We start from the raw sequence: 17,347 nt of genomic DNA on the forward strand, positions 1-17,347 counted from the left end.
GCAAAAGTATAGATTGAAAAAACAATATTTTTATGTGAATATGATAGTGCCACAAAGTGAACTTTTGAAATGGAAAGAATATTTTCAGAAAGTAAAATTTTGATTTGGGAAGGATATTTTCACAAAGTAAAGTTTTCATTTGGGAAAGATTTTTGAGCTTCATCCAAAAACAACACAAAAAGTCCAAAATTAATGATATAGGTGTTAGATTTTGTCGGGCCCTTACCCATGACTGCCTGCAAAAAGAAGTATCTTTTGGTAGCCACTCAGTATGTCACTAAGTGGGCTGAAGCTATCGCCCTCCCCACTGCGAATGGTGAGGCAGTTTCAAATTTCATATTTGAACGTATCTGCACAAGGTTTGGGACACCCATGGAGATAGTATCTAACCATGGGAGTCCATTCTTAAATGAAGCAGTGGAATTGCTCATGGATCGCATGGGTATTGATCATCGCACTTCTAGCATATATTATCAAGCATCCATGGGTCAAACAGAGCAGACCAATGGCCTCCTTTGCAAAACCATGGGAAAAATGGCCGCAGGGAAAAGGAGCTAGTGGGATCAAAAGGTCACTGAAGCCGCGTGGGCTTACATCACTCATAAAACGTCTACAGGTCACAGTCCTTTTGAGTTGGTGTATGGTACTGAGGCCATTTTACCACTGAAGATAGAGATTCCGGCTTTGAGATTGGCACAAGAACAGAGGATGACAGAAGATGAACATGTAGAGGCAAGATTGGTACAACTTGAGAAGTTAGATGAAACTCGACGCCTTGCCCTACATCAAATAGAGATTCAAAAGAATCAACAAAAGGCCCGCTTGGATGCTAAGATTCACAAGGGATCGGAAAGACACTTTGCTAAGGGGGATGTTGTGCTATGCTTTGATAACATATTGGACCACCAAATGGATAAGAAGTTCCTTTCATTGTCGACCGGTCCATACAAAGTCATCAAGGAACATAGCAATGGGTCTGTACAAGTTCAAGAGCTGCATTAGCCATATGGCAAGAAGGTGATCAACAAGCATTACCTCAAGCCCTTCTTTGTGCATGATGGACCCAAGCATGGAAATGTTGTGCATTCCCTACCTGGGGGGGGAATTGTTATGGATAAATTTATCTAAGGAAAAAGGCATTAATATGTGTGTGTTTGTATGTGTGGCAATAGTATAATAAAATATTGTGTGCATAGGGCCCAAGGTTGAGGTGGTAGGGCATGACCATGTGCCACTCCTCCACCTAGGCGGTCCCATGCCTGCATCTAGTGAGATATGGCTCAAAGCCCATGGGAGAAGTAATATAAAATAGGTGGAGATGGATATTATATTGGGTTATTCCCTCCATATAGGATAGGCCCATGTGGGGGAGGTATAGAAAGTCCAAGAGTGCAAGTTAAATAATGAGGAAAGTAGGATGAGGTGGCAAGATTCCTTGTGCCAACCCTCCACTTGTCCTCCTAGATGTTTGAACATATTATAAAATTGGGAAGAGACCAAGGGAGTATCATAGACTTGGGATATGGGAGTTGATATATGTGGAAAAATGTGGCCAAGCATTATCGCACACAATTGAGAGTGTGTAACCACCTAGCCCACATGGGAGACTCTTCCACACACACCATGCATGTGGGAGGATGCATTTATTAGGAGAGACCCTCTCTCTTGGCTATAAAAGGAGGGGGCTATTCCTTGATGAGACACGCTCATTCTTGTAAATCCACCTAGCTAGTACTTTGATTTTCCCCTTCCCTTCCTTTTAAATAAAGCATGGTCCTCTTCCCTTGATGTCTCCATCTTTACATTCCTCCTCCCATCATGTACATGCTTCTCTTCCCCCTCTCCCTTTCCCCTTGTGCCATAGTCTCCCTCTTCATTCCCTCCCCTTCTAATCCCTTTTCCCCTCCTATGATAACATTTCGCCCTCACATTCTCCTTTCCTCTATGGCCCTTGAGCATCGCCATGCTTAGTGTCTAGCCTCTTGTCCTTATTTCTTTTCTAGGTAACACCAACAATTAACACGGCTAGAGCATTGTGGCCGTGTTGTAAACCAAAGGTTCTTAATGTTCCCATCATAAACGGCAAAAGTGCTATCCAAGTTGATGCATGCAAAGCAATTGGAGCCTTTCACATAATAGTCACACATATTATTGAGTGGGAAGAGTTGTATAACCTAGCACCTCTCAAGTTACAACTAGCAATCACCTACTGGGCATATCTGAGTGCCGGAAGCCCAAAGGACTTTCCTTGTATTTTGGAGGTAAAGGACAAGATTTCCATCATCTTGAACTTTTAGCATTGTGTCCGACCAATAATTAACACAGCTAGAGCATTGTGACCGTGGTGTAAACCAAAGGTTCTTAACGTTCCCATCATAAACGGCAAAAGTGCTATCCAAGTTGATGCGTGCAAAGCAATTGGAACCTTTTACATGATAGTCACACATATTATTGAGTGGGAAGAGTTGTATAACCTGACACCTCTCAAGTTACAACTAGCAATCACCTGCTGGACATATCTGAGTGTCGGAAGCCCAAAGGGCTTTCCTTGTATTTTGGAGGTAAAGGACAAGATTTCCATCATCTTGAACTTTTAGCATTGTGTCGGACCAACAATTAACACGGCTAGAGCATTGTGACCGTGGTGTAAACCAAAGGTTGTTAAGGCTCCCATCATAAACGGCAAAAGTTCCATCCAAGTTGATGCGTGCAAAGCAATTGGAACCTTTATTAAAGCAATCGTTACCACATGCCCAAAGGGGTTCAAATTGATCGCGATTTGGTCCAGTGTCATATAATACCAAATTGCAATCTTGTTGTATGACAAGGAAGAACCTTCCACTCGGGGAAGTTATCTTGTTGGGAAAATTGTTAGGGCTTGTATAGGAAGCCAACACATTGATGTCATAATTAGATGTGAAGAGGACACTACGATAAGGAGGGCATTCGATGGGATCCCCAAGAGTGAGGGAACTATTTGCCCACTTTTGATGATCGCGAAGGAATTGCTTGTATCGACGACGGTTCTGGTTGAATGCGGCACGAGATGTGGCATTGGATGGCACCATGTGGGGGGTCAGACTTGGTGATGAGGCATTGAGGAAGTTTGCCATATCCGGTATACCTAGCAATCAATGCATGGTGAGGAGCCTCTCAAGGAATGGATGGGATGGAAACATTTGGCAAACGGAGAAGTTATATACCTGGGAGTTTGTTCTTCCTAGCAGTCTATGCATTCTCATTATCAACGAAATGGAAAAACATGTAGAAAGGAAGAAGTGAGGTACCTAGTAATTGGTTGTTGCGCTGAGGATTGTCGTCGGAAAATTCCCATTCGGCTTCCCGTGTGTTGGGCGTAGACCCTCCGACGGTCTCTTGACCTGGAATATCAGCCCAGTAGTACAACATCGCAGTGAGGCCCGTGAACTGGGAGCTCTCCGTCACTGCTCCAAAACCGAAGCCCGCCAGGATCATGTTGTTGAGTAGGGCAGCCATGCGGTGGGCAGACTGTAGGACGTCGAAGCCCGTCATGACACCCGCGCTTACCCCCATGCATCGATGCGTGTCGAACAGACTGAGGCGCCCATCGACGCGGACGGAGCTCCTCATGGTTCTCGTATACGACACCGCTCCCTCACCGTAGTAATCGTCCTCGTTCACACCCCTTAGGAATGCGTTTTGGATATCTTGTATGGTCTCCGTCCGGTCAAGATACTGGACGATCGTCTCACCTCGACCTTCCAGCACTGTCATACTCTGTACTACTGAAGGAGCCATGGTGAGCAAGAATATGTTGATGATCAGTAGCATCTCCATGACGTGAATGAAGCACGTCCGTTACAAAATGCTCACGGTCATTCAAAAAAGGATTGGAGCAGAATATGCAGTTACATCAGTGATACGGTAGGAGTGCGATGGCCCAGACTTTAAAACAAGGCGATAGCAGTGTCCAAGAGCACACATAATGCCAGAAAACATGACGGACTTCACTGGATGATCATGAGGTAGCGGTGTACCACACACGAAACCAGAAAACGTGACGGGATTCACGAAAACACAGCCATTCTAGAAAGCTTGACGGACTTCACGAAAACACAGCCCTTCTAGAAAACATGACGGACTTCACGAAAACAACGTGATGGGCTTGACGAAAACACAGTGATTCCAGAAAACAGTCTGGGCGTCACGAGGCCAAATACGTCCAAACGCCAACACAGGCCACCAATAATACAACATAATGTCAAGAGAGCGATTCCTCCAAACGTCCAATGCGGGCTTCTAGAAGCCAATATTTTGGCGTAAATCGCCTCCATTAACGATGCACGCTACGGACACCATCCAGCCTGTGTAGGTCCAAGGTGATACCTTGAACCCAAGCCCCCTTCGTGACTTACCTTGGCCATTTGTTTACATGGGTGCCTCTCCAGATCTAGCTCCAAAAATACAATACTTTCTTTTGCACCATCTGGTGTATTTCCCATGCTCAATTACAACCTTCTAGTGGCTTTATTGATATCTTGAACATGATGGATTGTTTTGCCAACCTCTACAGAAACAGTTGCATGCAGATTAACTCTATCCAAATCCTCTACAGCAGGAAGCAGGGTCTTGTCTACTCCGCACCCTGATCAGCCTCTTAAGAATTCTAAGCCCAAAATACTATGTGACTCAAGTGGTGGTTTCAGCTATCTAGGTGTTGGTGCTTCCCACCACCAGCCTTCCCACCTTATTAGACAATCACATGCAAGTTTGTAGGCCAACTTTTTCCTCCAGTTTTCAAGGTCTTTGTGATAGGACTAGATCACGGTCTTTCAAGTTGCAGAGTCGAAAGGGAATTATATTTTCTTTAGAATTTTTTTATTTTAGGTTATTTGAATTTTGTGTGAATTTTTAGGCACATAGAATTGGGCACGATGACAACATAATCTTCCTGGGAGGCACAAGCCTTTTTTGAGGTTAGGCTTGAGGAGGAGAGCGAGCCTTTTTTTGAGAGTGAGCCTTCTTTTTGAGATTAGGCTTAAGGAAAAGAGCAAGCCTTTCTCCAAGAAACCTTTGTAAGGCAGGAAATCTTGGTTGAATTTTTGAAACCGTTGCTTTTTTGTTGTTGCTGTAATTCAACCAAGAGATGAAGATCATGGTGGACCTGCATGGCAATGGTGATGGCAAAGATCAATCGAGGCAAGGATGGGGATGAGGGAGGTTGATGTCTCCTCCATATGTGAAGTTGGAATATGGTTGATATTGTGCATCTATAATATTATAGTCATGCACAACAACACAAAGCACCCATAGACATGCACACAAACGTGTTTTCTTAACTTTAAAAAAACTTACGAGCGCGTCTATTTGCGCATCTATAGACCCACATCTATAGGCATGTCTATATAACAAACAGACATGCCTATAGATGCGCCTATAAATGCGCTTTTAGACACTCTGTAGAAATTTTAAAAAAAAATAAAAAGACGCATACATAGACACGCTTATAGATGCTTTGCAGAATTCTTTTTTTTAATAAAAGCAAAATTTTGTGTGGTTGAACAGAATATTGTGTATGCTATGTGGTTACAAGAATCCCATTTTCACATTGTCCAATTCAATTCTTATAGCCAACCGCATTTTAATTAGCACGATTCCAAGCACATCTATAGCCGACAATTATAATTCCGAATAAAACATTACAACTTCAAAACGTTTAGTTCACAAGGCATTCATTGATAGAATGTTGCACAAGGAAATTGAAAGCGAAAAAAATAAAATGAGTATATATTAATTCATAGCCCAAAAAGTGCTTGTATGTACATATAGCATGAAGCCATGCCACGTCCTGTGGCTTCAAGTACAAAAAATAAGAGTGTATATACAAGAGAGGCACGAAACCAAGCCAATGGCTTTAAGTACAAAAAAGAGTAGCTAGCACTACTTCTACGACTAATCTAAGTTCTCTGCGTCCTCGCTTCCTTCTTCGTCGCATTCTTCCTCATCTTCTTCCTGATCAACCCCAGGGCCCTGTAAACGAGGAACAACATGTATCAATGTATGAAAAATCAAATCTTTATTTACAATATTGACATTATTTAAGTACTTTTAAATACCTAGGGGGGCGCTCCAGTAGCCTGGATATATTGCTCCTCAATAATCAACCCATCATCATAGAAGTGCCTCCATGTATCTCCTCTGTGATGGTGGCAGTGGTAGGCTATCTCGACAAGAGTAGGGTACCTACCTACGATATCAAGCTGTAAGGTGACACAATTTGCAGAGGCATTAGTACCAAGAAACAACCTCCTAATAAACCACATAAACACAATATAATTTGAGATTGATACTTACAAATTGGGCCTCCCATGATTCAACACCCCCTGCTCTAAAATGCACGTTTCCATCTGGCTCCATTTGGATCCTTCGTGCCTCCACGTGCTACAAACTAGGGTCCACCTTCGCTGCCTTCATTGCTTTCTTCCACTCACGCTTGTGAGCAATGTGAGGCTAGCCCCTTGGTGGTTGACCTCCTTCTCTCCTGGCAATCTCGGCTAGTACCTGCCTCTTAAGCAAAGATCTTTTATTGGTAAGTATAATAATAATCTTTGACTTTGCCCATTAATCTGTAAACTGAACATTGGGGGGATTGGGATACCTAGAGCGTACAGCAGCAATAGTCTCATCAGCCAACCTTTTTGGCTGCTCTTTGTAGTGAATAAAGAAATCTTTGTAGTTGTTAGCAATTATAGAGTGCATGAAGGGCACGATGTCCTTCCCCCGTGCATCCATCAAGAAGCCTCCTGTCTGAGTGATGTCATAGAAGATCGTACCATCACCCTGCGGCATGTCTGCATCATTTAAATCATCCTTGCCCCCACCATTACCCACCCCAAAGTATTGTGCCATGCATCCCTGACCGCTCTCCCTACTACTACGCCTACTTCCCTGTTGTGTTGAGCTCGTACGCTGGCCACTCATATCGGAAGAAGCGACTCGACTGCATGGGAGTATGCTGGCGGCTCTGCGAGGCAAAAGGGCCTCCTAATCACATGGGGGGACAAGGGGCTCCAGACCGCCGCAGGGGAGAAGTGAGTGCTGATGATTAGGGAGAAGGGACACTAGACCATAGTGGAGAAGGGACTCCTAATGATTGGGTAGAAGGGGCATGGCTCTGTAGCTTGCTGGGCTGTCTCGACTCCACAGGAGTAATCTTAACTAGCTGTGGGGTTGGGGTGGTTTGGATTCTGTACTGCCAACTCCTAGGGGGTGGTTAGAGTACCCATCATGTATGTGTATAACTCCCCAGGAGTGGGAGGGTGCCCCAAAATGTTATATAACTCCCAAAAGATGGCATCTCGAAGATCAAGTGAGGCTAAAGAGCTTGCTGGCCACACGATGAACTGAAGAAAGAAAAGAAGAATATTACCATCGAGCATGCCCTCTTTCCATCATGCAAAAGAAAAAATAGAGTGAGATCCTAACATTGAGCAAGCATTTACAGAGTCCTGCATTCTTTGAATTAGAGTGACAGAAGTCCATATCTGCTTGGTCAATGTCAGGCTATTGAAGCTTCACGTGGGGAGAAGGGAGAAGGAAAGAGAGGAGAAAAGAGAGGAAAAGAGAGAAGGAAAGAGAGGAGAAGAGAGAGGAAAAGAGAGGGGAAAAGAGAGGAAAAGAGAAGGGAAAGAGAGGAAAAGAGAGAAGGAAAGAGAGGAGAAGGAAGAGAGAAAAAGAGAGACTGCCTGTTTTTCCAAAAATTAGACATGCTATTAGACGTGTCTGTAAACGTGCTTCGACAGATGCCTTTTTATAAAAAGCTGCAAAAGACATGCGCCGACCCCAAAAAGAACAGCACTAGTACCAAAAACATCCCTTCCCTACATATGACAAAGGACGAATCCAAGGAGAGCAACTTCCAAAGAAGACCAACCACTAAGAGACTTACCTTGGATAGAGGTATGGAAGCTTCTTGTCCTTCTTCAAAGCTACTTCTCCTTCTTCTCTTCCGTGTTCACCCTCTTCTCTTGTATGCTTGGGAATGAGTGTATAAGCTTGGAGATGAGTGTGGGTGCTTAGAGATAAGTGTGGATGCTTGGAGTTGTGTAAGTTAATAGGATAGCAAGCCACGCGATGCTAAAAGTATGTGAAGGAAAGTAAGCCTGCTAAAAGTACATTCAAAAATCAGTTCATAGTCTAAAAGTGCATCTATCAACACATCTAAACTGTGTTTTATATGTGCTTATAGACGCATTCCATAGTACAGATGCAGTGTTAGATGCAGTTTTAGATGCTACACAGAGTTTAACGTTTACAACTCATGCAAGAATACATTTTTTGGGTTGTTTATCTATGGGATGTCTTCATTTTCAACAAGTAGCTCTAGTGAGGATGAATCCCTCTGTATCCACCATCGTGAAATGTGGTTGGAGCAAAAAATCAAATGCATGTGTGATCAATGTCGAGGAAACATGTATTGTGCATGCAGAATTACACTCAATCACGTCTCAAAGTACGGAGAATGAGATGCAACTGTAAACATGGTAAGTGTTAAAGCGTTAAGGTTGATTGAAATACCTATGGGTGTTCATGTGTTTGATATATGATCCTTTTTTAATTTGATATAGGATGCAATGCCACACCTACCTATGTTGCCTTATGCTCATCATGAGGAGATGAAGCGTCAGCGATATGAAGTGGGATCTTCAGGAGGGACCGTTACAGATGAATGGAGTGATGGTGATAGTAGCCCTCTACCATTACCTCATGAGGCCATGGAGGAGGAGGTGTTTGATGATATGTTGTAAGATTTACATGTCCATCAGTCCTCAGGTAGGGATGATAGCATGGAGCAGGATGATCTTTTTACTCCAGCATCGACTCCACTATTTGAGGGGTGCACATTCTCTGTTCTACGTGCCTCCCTTGAGTTACTAAACTTGCATACCATCTATGGATGGAGCAATGCAAGTTTGAATGCATTACTCAAGTAAGCTTTAAAGTCTATTTTGCAAACATGGTGAATTATGCTAGTGGGTCAATTACTCGAATGCTTTTTCTCATTTATGGTCTTCACGTGCAGGTTCACGTGCAGGCTATTGTGTAAAATGCTTCCAAGGGAGAATAAATTACCGACCTCAAGAGATATGGCAAGGCAACATGTGACCTCTCTTGGAGGATTAGATTACCAGCGCATTCATGTGTGCATCAACAATTGTGTTCATTTTGTGGACCACATAAGGACGCAAGAGAGTGTCCTACTTGTGGAGAGGCAAGATATAGAGCAAATCTCAAAACTTGGGATGTGCCTCATAAGGTTCTGCGACATTTTTCCATAATACCTTGCATCCAACATATGTTCAAGTGCAAATCCATTGTAGAGCTCATGTCATGGCATTCCTCCCATCGATCAACCGATGGCAAGTGGAGAACTCCCGCAGACACTCTTGCATGAAAGGATATTGAAGACACATGGCCAAGCTTCAAGGAAAAACCTAGGAACTTGAGACTTGGATTGGGTATCGATGGTGTGAACCCATTTGGTCTCAAAAGCACCTCTTACAGTGTATGGCCAGTGATATTGGTGAATTATAATCTTCCACCCTCTATGGCAATTCAGAAAGGACATGTTATGGAAACATAAAGTCAAAAACCCTGATGTTTATTTGGAGCCTTTGATTGATGAGCTAGAGATACTTTGGAGAGATATCGAGGTGCACGATGTGAGTAGGCCTCCCTCATCCCAAGACTTCAATTGCAAAGCAGTCTTGATGTGGATGATGCATGACTTCCTAGGCTATGGTGAGTGTTCTGGTAAGCATTGAACTTTTAATTATGAGTACGCAATCGATGTGGCACCCTGAACACACCTTTCTCTCTTAATTATGTCTATTGTTCAGGTCTCACTACATCGGGTTACCATGCATGTCTTGTTTGTGGTCCTTCGCTAGTTGCCTCACGGGAAGACGCATTGAATAAGGTCATCTATCAGAATCACCATCGATTTCTCCCACTTGATCATCCTAGATATGTCACCCCTTAGAATGAAGTCCCCCCACAGTCACTCAATACAAGAGATTAGATGAGAATTTTGGGACGATTCCATGACTCCTCCACCACTTGGCATGAGTCGGTAAGGGTTTGTAACTATTGTGTACTATATTGAATAGAAATAAAGGTTACACGCTAACACACTCTTTTGTTTAGATACTTCTCTTTTATCGACTACCATATTGGTCCCACCTCAAGATTACTCACCTACTTGATCCCATGCATATCTTCAAGAATGTGACGTCTACCATTTGGGGACATTTGAATGGGACACAAGATTCCACAGGCATAGGGAGGATCTACGTACCACAGAGAGGATGTGTGAAGCTTGCCCACAAGAGAGGCCAAATGGGTGTGTCTTTTTACCTTGTGCACCGTAAAGGTTATCAAAGCTAGAGATGGTGGCGGTGAAGCGAGCTATCACTACAATTTGTACTCCCATTGGATGCATGAGATGTTTGAAGGGGGCCTTCACAAAGAGCAAGAAAAGAGGTATATAGCAATTATATGGCTTGAAATCTCATGATTTGTTTAAGATGCTCCAAGTAAGTATTTTATGTGCATAATATCTTTTTCCTTCCAAATTTGTGATTGAATTAGAAGCAGCTAATCAACCATTCCTCATGTGTTTATAGTGCATCAAAGGACGTGAAGAATTGTATTTAAAAGATGGGCGAGCTTGTGAGGTACTTTACAGGATACAAAATGTGAAGTGTATCAATGCTGCATGCAAGGTTTTCATATCGCTAATATGGTGTACTTTTTCCTTTCTAGGTATCTAAGCTCAAAGGAAATATATCCCACCATGCTTGAGAATGCTCGAGTTATGTCAGTGGAGGTGGTTTGTTTAGTGGAAGAGACCTTTCCAAGTTCTATTCTCACAAAGACAACTACATCTGATGGAATTGCAAGGAAAGAAGGAGTGGCTTGCAATGTGGTGAAGATGAAAGGGAAGAGTATAATATATAAACTTGATCCATCGGCATTTGATTTCACATGTATTACTGATAAGGATGAGTATTCTTTGAAGAAGATGGGGTGGAATGTGATAGCGGAGCTTGTGTGCCCTGAAACAATTTCCTTGGCATTTCATACTATAGAAAACAGTGAGCTACTTGTTTCTCATCGAAAGGAAGGTAGGCAAGCAAAGAGGCAAAAGATAGATGAGAGCAGTTCTTAAAAAGTTGATGGTGGAGGTTCTTTGAAGGGTAAAGAAACATATGATAAGTCAAGAAATGATAGCATTGGTGGCAGTGGTGCTTCAGAAAAATAAGTTATACAATTTGCAAAGCCCCTTGATTCTCTGTCCCCTGAATTTTCATTCCGTCCAGAGAGAAGTCTAGACAATATGCAGATTGAGTCTCTAGAAAAATTAAAGAAAGGATTAAAGATGGAGGGTGGACTACATATCTATGAACAATACTTCCCATTTGGATCTAGCATAGAGTATCCTATCCCAGTTGAGAGGTGTTCAGAAGCTCCACCGCTATATGCATACCAGACTCTTTGTTGGGACTATGTAAAGAAGCTAGGTGTGGCTTTTCAGAGAAATCCATGAACCTAGCAACTGCACCATATGTCATGCCATTTGTAAATGATGGCAATCTAGACTGGCCCTTAAAGAAGGAGGAAGTGCAATCCAACAAGCTCAAAACATATAACTATTGGATAATATCAGGATTGCATTCTATCATAGCTGCAAAGCTATACATCAAGGGGACATCTACACGGTTCTTGAAACAAAGCACCTGTATGCATTTAGAAACTCAAGAATTATTGTCAATTGCCCTGCAGAAAAGTGCATTGAACTATCACAGATGACAAATATGTTATCACACCAACTAATGAAGAATGCCCCTTACCTTGAGTAGATCCTACAACTAAGAGACTAATGGATAGCATTCGGGTCTCCATCAAAACCACAACAAGGCCTTCCAAAGAACAATCCATTACGACAACCATGGGAGGTAATGGTTCTTGGATATAATACCCATCTTCTTTCATCTTATTTGAATTCAATCTGAAGTAGAGATTTTGCCGTGTGGTCAAATCTTCTTGTATGTTGCTTGTCTTAACACTAAGTTTTCCTTTTGCAAAGATTTGTGTAATATGTGGGTGAGAAATTTACAAAGGGATAGCCACATGGTGGTTAGCTCTAAGGGAATATTGGATGGGTGGACTGACATTATGAAAAGATATGCCAATCTTGAGCTCCCATCGCAAGATGATGGCTTAGGAAAGAAGGGGAGACAACCCTCACCATTAATATTTTGTTGTTTAATGGGTCTTACAGAAGATGAGATAAGATCATTGCAGCATGAGATCAAGCAAGGAAGTATCTTGCTTCTAACAAACAAATGGGACACTGAGGATAAGCTTGATATGGACACAAAGGCTAGGTTGATGAAACAAGACCGGGTGCTTCAAGATGAGCTTGTAGTCCTCTTCAATAGCGTAATACCATAGATGACTGAAGCTACACTAAAGCCTTGGGATCAACTGGGTAAAGGATTATCACATTGATAGCAAGGTTTAGTCCAAGTTTGTGGCCATTTGTAGTGAGTGAGTATGGAAGAAGCTCTCCCGTGCTGATGCAGGTGCATTGCCTAGTGGTGCCAAGGATATTGTTAATTTTGTGGTGGGAAGAAAGAACAATCCTCGAGATAATTTCTTGGATTTGAAATGGCAAGTTCATGTGGTTGGGGCAAAATTGGAAGCATTCGATTTGATTCACAATGTGTATAAAGAACCTATGACCATAGGTGTAGCTATGTTGGATGCAGCACACAGTGTGGATGGGATGATTTGCAATGCTTGTAAGTCCAAGATGGTGTTGAGGTCACTGCTTGATATGACAAGTGATCCAAAGCAATTCATGTGCTTGTCATTTATGACAGACAGACAAATGGTGGCATTGAAAGACGTTCTTGAGGATGTCTCTAGAAAGTACACTATGTTGAGAGGGAGTATCGATTATCTTCCAAGCTCTAACACTTTTGCTCGTAGTGCACATGATTCATATGTTGCGTTGACACTTGTTAGCAAGGATAAGAGTTTTAGTTCCCTTGATCGTTATGTGAACCACCCCAACAAGCCAAATAATTCTAATGCTAAGGAAGTTGAGGATGATGAGGATGATGAAGGTCCAGTTCAGGAATCAAGGGTTGCAAAAATGTTAATAAAGAAGAAAAGACATGTGATCATTGATATAGTAGAGGCTTACACCGAGGAGCATGAAGTCATCTTTGACATATTTGCTAATGGTGAAGCTTCAGTTGTTGCAGTGATGAATAACATAAAAACTATTGTAGTTGTATGCAATCAAAGAAACTAGAGGAGTGTCGAAGCTCATTGTTGGAGGTCACATGAAATTGCACACCCAAAGCCTGATCCTGTTCATGATCCTGTTGATTTTACTCAAAACCCAAGTTTAGCACCGATAGATGAAAAGAAAGTAGAAGACAATTCTGCTGATGAGCTTATTATGAAAGAGATAGATAAAGGTGTTTGAAGATCTGCACTGTCTTTATAACAAATGACATATTTGTGTTTTCTTGTGTTCTTAGATGACTTTAATCTTTTATAGTATCTGCATGGAAATTTGACCACATGCCCAAACTTTGTGCAATGTTTTTTATAGAGGTTTTGATGAAACAACATTTGACTTTGTCTCTCTCTCTCTCTCTTAGGCTTCCTTCCTTCCCTCCCCCCTCTCTCTCTTCCTACCTCTCTCTCCATCCTCTATCTCTATCCCAATCCCTCACATGACGGCATCTAAAAAATCACAAAGACTAGATAAAGTTTGACCATTTGGTAAAATCTTTTAGATGGGAAAGAACTGAGGGCATGCTCCAGACACATACCCGAAGATGTTGAAAGATTTCTATACAAAATGACATTCTTTTATAGTGATATCTAGTATTTTTCTATCTTTAATATTTTATAGAACTGTCATTTTTTTTTAGCTATCTTGAGCCGATGGTCAAGAATAGAAGACTGATGCATATCTTCTAACATTCAGAGTGTTCCTAAATAAAGTTCTAGGAATAAATAATTTGACCACATGGCCTAAACATTTTGCATTGTTTAGTATGGAAATTTTCAACCTTGGAGGTTTTCATGAATATAACTCTCTCTCTCTCTCTCTCTCTCTCTCTCTCTCTCTCTTCTTCGACTCAAATCAAAATTATGTTTAATAAAAATAATGGTTCTCTATTTATTTACATGCATCCATACTAAAAGATGTTTACATGTGGGTGTGTAACAAATCAAATAGAAGAAGTCCATGCACCCAATACATCACTGATCATAAACTTGACCAAGTTGTCTATTGTATTGGGTCTCAATGGGCTTCTTTTACAATGATGCTTCTCAAAGTCAACAAAGTGTGAGAGTGTACGCATGGGCAAACAATGGTTGGTACTTTAGCCAGGATGCATGCAGTTTCTTGACACTTTATTTGAGAACTTTCAAGTTGGCATTTGGTCAATAGCTATGAATAAGAACATAATGACAATCATTGAGTGTCTACAACGCCATTTAGGAAAGAAATTACCTTTTTTTATTGTGTGGAGTCAGGAACAATGGTATGTACATCCAGGGGAAAAATTATACAAGCCAAATAAGATGGGAGTGGAAGCAATGTTCAAGCATTTGACACTTGTTTGGAACCGATGGGCTGATATTTGCAAACAAGGCAGGACCGTCCTCATAGATGATAGTCCATACAAAGGGTGTCTTATCCCTGCAGAGAACTACATTTTTTCAACAACATTCAATTGTGATCATAAGGATTCAATTTTGATTAATGAGCTATTGCCCTTCTTGTTTTGTCTGGATGTAGCAGCAGATGTGCATGAAGTGATAAACTTTGATAGATATGGTTAATCACCAGTGGAATTTGGACACCCTTTGTATCTCCATTGCATGAATGTAATTATTGAATGGAATACAGTCAATACTGAGGGAGAGCAGGACACTTCTTCATCAGTGAACTCCAACATCAGAGGTGATGAGCATTAAAAAAGTGTGACTTACAATTTTGAAGCCCCATCCAATACACAAACAACATTTGGAGGTATTTCTCAAAATCCACCTATTCTCTTAAGTTCATCAGAAGTGTCAAAATTGAGAGGAATTATCGTGTGTCTACTTTAGAAGACATGGAGGCCATGCATATTGCTCAGCAATTGGGATATGACAAATCTTTCATTAATGGTGCCACAGCAAAGCGGTATATAGGACAACTCCAAAGCATTTATTTACAAAAATGATTGATGTAATAGGATCATTTTTATTCAATAATATATTGTCTTGTGTTAGTCTTTAGACTTTTGATTTCATTCTTGCATTTGTGATTATTACTAGATTGGAAGATAAGAAGAGGGGACATATGTGTGCTATGCAAATATATTAGTGATCACGATGAGTTCAAACCATCTACCCTACCACTTCAAGTTCATGAGAAATTCTATGTGAGTGAAATCCCCTTCATGATCACCAATTCAACAATTATTGGAGCTAGCCTTGGCTTATTTTCCCTTGAAACCATCAAAATTGGAAAAACTATTCTAAGATACGGAGGACCAAAGTACAAATATTTTGATTGGAGGACTCTATGCTTATTGAATCATCGAGCACTAAAATACTCTATTCTTGAGGACCCTGGAGTTGATGGTAAAGAGAATCAAGTGTACATTGTTGGTGATGTGCATGATGGTAATGTGGGAGGCTACATAAACAATTGTAGGGATTGCATGGAGTATGAAAATGTATGCTATGTGTACTCACCCACCCTTGAACCTTGTTTTTCTTTGGAGCTTAACAATGAAGCCACACATGGAAACATTACTTTACAAACAACTTGTGAAATCGACACAGGGGAGAAACTATTTGCAAACTATGACTTTTAATTAAGTTTTTTTTTTGGACATTGGTTTTGTCAAGAGGGATCATTCCCTACAATGCGTTCCTATTGTAAGTATCACAAAATGATGTGATATCAATAGGCATGAATTGTGAGTGTACAATATTTGAATTGACTCTAAAAATCACTTTTTGTGAGTCTTGGTGCTATGTAAATTCATCGTATTAATAATACAATGGTGAACAAAGTAACACTTATCCACTACCGCTTAGTGTGTGAAGTCCGATCATGTGTGATTTTATTTGACCATGCAGTGTAGTTTTCACTCAAATGAAAATGTAAGTCCACTATTTTTCTCCATGAAATCCAAAAGATGTGAACAATTTCTAAGTACATGGTGAAAAGCTATTGATCAATTTATTGCTTTAGTCTATGTTTTGTATCTTCTATATGAGAAAAATCTATATTGGGGAATTTGGGAAATCTAAAATGGGACTGGGGAGATTCCCAAATTTCCCGATACGGTGTTACACAAGGTCTTTCTAAAGAGATGTGTTGGGATAGGATGCATTCAGAAGCTCCTTGTAGGTGTGATATAAACCATAGTTCCTCCATTAGAGTTTGTATTGATGTCATTAGAGGGATTCTTGTGGAGTTGAAGGTTTGGGGGTCTCAGTCACACAAATGACATCTCACTTTATGGGCGTGACAAAGACCTTCTTCACTTTGACATTCTTAAGCACACAAGTCGGGTTTGAAAGTTTTGAGCACATGTTGAAAAACACAAGGCCCTACATGATAATTGATGACATTATTCTTCTTTAGGGATGAATTATTTCATCATAATCTTGTCTACATATTTTTTTGGGTGTTTCGTTGGGGCTTTTGGATCCTACAGCAAGTGGAACACCTTAGAAATTAACTTCAATGCACAGCCGATGGGTCTTTGGAGTTTGGGGGGACCAAGACTTAAACACTACGATGAAAGAGGCAAGTGGTACGGGATTTTAAGAATGTAGAGACTACCATGAAAGAGAACCGAGCTCTTGAGCATGGGAAGACAGAGCAAGTCAGCTCAAAGGTACTTGACTAAGGCAAGGAGTAGGAGAGGAGATACAATCTTATCCTACGCACATATGCACAAGAAGCAACCACACCATTAGATGTAAGTGAACAAGAAGCGATTTTTATAGCAAAATCAAGGGCGGTGGGCACGTGAAGCAAAGTCAAGATGTGGGCGGTGGGTGGGGGTTAGGAAAAATAGGTTGTTGACACCAAGGGTTAGGTTAGTTAGATTACAACCTAACTTCAATGACACTACTAACAAAAAACAAGTCCATAAGGGGGGACAATTAACACGGGACAAGAAGGGGGGGGGAAAACGCTTATTGGGTTTATTAGCCAACAATATGACCTATCGTAAAATAGTCCAAGGCAAAAATATATATATAT

Source organism: Dipteris shenzhenensis, chromosome 26 (genome assembly GCF_047967505.1).
Source record: "Dipteris shenzhenensis isolate YYH24624 ecotype China chromosome 26, Dip_SZ_1.0, whole genome shotgun sequence".
NCBI classification, from domain to species: Eukaryota; Viridiplantae; Streptophyta; class Polypodiopsida; order Gleicheniales; family Dipteridaceae; genus Dipteris; species Dipteris shenzhenensis.